Raw genomic sequence first — 3,063 nt, 5'->3', positions numbered from 1 at the left:
AGCAAATAGTTGGTTTCTTTGGGGGAAAAAATCGTATCTTTATACCAGATAGGTACTTCGAATACACTACTTCTATACAGACAATATTGGGTTTTCAGAGTCGACAGAGAGGAGTTCCAACTAGATGAAATCTCCGAGCGGTTTAAATGCACGAGTCTCCGATATCCCAGTGGCTAAAAAACGTCAGCAGAAGGGCACCCAGAAATCATAACCTGGGTGCGGCCAGGCCTCCTCCGAGTGTAAGAAGTTAAGAGCTGAAACGCTTGCCTGGACGGGGTTTCTTCTCTGGTGACCTTTTGCTGTTCGGCTCTCTTGAGAGTTTCTTACTACTCATATAAAAAATATCAAATATGAAATAAGAATCACTTAAATAGGAAATAAAAACTGTACAAAATGGCAAAAAAAAATTTAAATAAAAAAAACTTTAACTTTCTAATACAATTATTACCTTTGGTATATCTATAAATATGTAAAAGTGCCAGGATATGTAGTGAAATGATTATTCACTCTCGCTGTTATCTTCATAGTTTTCATTTCATCTGCGCTGACACCGTCTTGGAAACCTTCAAATTCTTCACTGCTGCCATCTTCGAAACTTTCAAATTCCTCTCCGCTGCTTCTCTCGCCTGTTCAGATCTTGTTTCACCTTCCGCGCCGCGACAGTCTCTTCTTTCACTGCATTCCATGGTTTGTAGCTGACTGGCACACTTTTTCAGCACTGGGTGTCTTTATGCGTCAAATAGTGGTACAGTCATTTTGAGTTGAAACATTCATTTACTTATTCCATTCTTCACGCATGAAAGACTTTCAACAGTTGGTTTACAGAAACATCTAAAAACTGTAACAGAGAGGTAATCCCTCAGGTAAGCCTACCATTGCTGTCTTATAATTCTGTAACTCCATTTTCATTAATTCAATAAGATAAGATCAAAATGTATGAAGTGCTAGAAGGGATTCAACATTCTCACGGATCGTTTTGTCCATATCTTTCTGATATATAAATTTGTTTCATCTTCATCCAGCTATCCGTCATTTTGAATGGATATGAACATGTATACGTTCAGGTATTTTCCTTTTTGAAAATGTCTATATACTGTCTCTTAACGTTTAAAAATCCAAGAGAAATACTTCTCTAGATATTCCTCTTTCTGTTGAAAAATGAGCAATTGTGATGATACCAAGGCGAGCGGTGATAACAAGAGCAGTAATGAAGGTATCTTTCAGTGAGTGTGTCCCGAAATTTTCACGGTTATGGTTTTAATTCCTTTAGCGTCAACAGTTTTATTCGTAAGGGGAACGTCATTCATAATCCCAATTTATCGCTTGCAAAATTTTGTTTTTTCTTTGCGTTGATAACGCTATGAAACTCTATCATCTTGCCTTCATAGTTGTTAGGCACGCATACATACACAACACACCTACACACGTATCTGTCCATCCATCCATCCAGCTATCCATCTAGATAGATAGATAGAGAGAGGGAGAGAGAGAGAGAGAGAGAGAGAGAGAGAGAGAGAGAGAGATAACATGTGAGATCTTATATTTATGAATAAAATGTTATTGTTGCAGATGTTGCAGGGTGGGGCGCCTAGTAGCATAAACTTCTAACCTGGTTGTACTAAAGATGGGTGTCTCTACTAGAACTGGCCAAGTTAAGTGTCTTCAGGTGATAAAGAGAAGACTGAACCCGTTGAAGCTGTGAAACACGTTTCTTATTTCTCTTTGGTAATTTTGGCCATATGCTCTTGGTGGGGGTGCACGGATGGAGCGCTGGGAGAATGAGACAAGTAAAGAGTTCATTATACTTTTATCACAAGCTTCTTGAACAAAAAAGGGGTCTCTGGTGAGGTACGTGTCATCCTTGACCAAGAGAAAGAAAGGTTCTCAGCAGTCCAACGTTGTCAGAATGACGGATTTCGTCCTGCAGGCGCATATCACTAACGGTAACCCGAGCGGGTTGATGAGGGTCATCACCAAGCAACTGAAGGGGGTGGAGTCTTCTTATCAGATGGATGGTGCCGCAGAACATCGGTTACAGCTTCTAGGTGGTGAAGAGAGGATTATTTATGTCCGCCAAGACTCAGAAGAACTGTGTGACCCAGAGCTTCAAATAACCATATAGCTCTCTTGAACCCCCAAGACAGCTGCTACTGTAACATGATAGAGAGTGGGCAGAGAACCTGGTCGCGGCCCCACTGTAACTAGAATTCTCTGGAGTCTTCGTCGTAAGCGTCATGGGTAACATCGACAGAAAAATGACAGCCCCGATATAACCACGGGCTATATCGGAGCTGTTACTGGTGCTGAGAGCGTTTTTGTGGAATGAACTGTTTCTTTTTATACAGTTGAAAGTGTGTGCCATTTTCCTGGGAGTATGTTGTGCTTACGTTTTTGATGGTTTTGTTTTTCCTATGTTGCTTTTAATTACTTGGTGCACCTTTACTCCTCCCCACACACACACATACTCACACCCACACCGACCCCCACCCCACACACGCACAAAACCTTTCTACGTTGATTCAAACAGATTTTCAACGCGTTGTTTCAAGTACATTTTTTCAATTTTATTTGCCATACTAGTTTTCTTTTATCCTTTAGAAATACTCTCTGCTTGGATATTTTCTCCAATTGTTTATAAATTTTATATCAAATTGTTCAACTTCATAATGAAGTTTATCAATTTTTTTTTTTTTTTTTTTGCTATAACCATCGACAACGTTGAACTAAATATGTGTGGGGTGGAATGAATGAGTGTTTAATTATGTATACCCTTGCACATGTATGTATGTATGTATGTACGTATGAATAAACGTGTATTTATACACGGAAAATTTATTCTGATACACCGCATACATAGTTATGCCATAAACGACAGTATGATGGTAGACAACAAAGATAATGAAGTAAAGATAGCTTTAACACACAGTCATTGCAGATGCTCTGGTACTTGTATAGAAAGATTTATATGTAGAAAAAAAGCGTTGGTTTCTTGATTTGCTTTCTCAGTTTCAACAGTTATAATATGTATATTTTCATAGCAGCAGTCATATATATATATATATA

The 3,063-nt window shown here is 38.8% G+C and overlaps 1 long non-coding RNA gene across 1 annotated transcript in view; it reads left to right on the top strand.

Annotated features, from left to right (window-relative positions):
- The first annotated feature begins 653 nt into the window (after window positions 1-653).
- Window positions 654-3,063, top strand: part of LOC128248872 (uncharacterized) — a 39,505-nt gene continuing 37,095 nt past the window's right edge. The window contains exon 1 of the long non-coding RNA XR_008265001.1: window positions 654-863. This is a non-coding gene — a long non-coding RNA (uncharacterized LOC128248872). The remainder of the gene's footprint in view (window positions 864-3,063) is intronic.

This window comes from Octopus bimaculoides, chromosome 10 (assembly GCF_001194135.2).
Source record: "Octopus bimaculoides isolate UCB-OBI-ISO-001 chromosome 10, ASM119413v2, whole genome shotgun sequence".
Taxonomy (NCBI): Eukaryota; Metazoa; Mollusca; class Cephalopoda; order Octopoda; family Octopodidae; genus Octopus; species Octopus bimaculoides.
The sequence above is the reverse complement of the archived record's forward strand: the minus strand, read 5'-3'. Positions and strand labels throughout refer to the sequence as shown.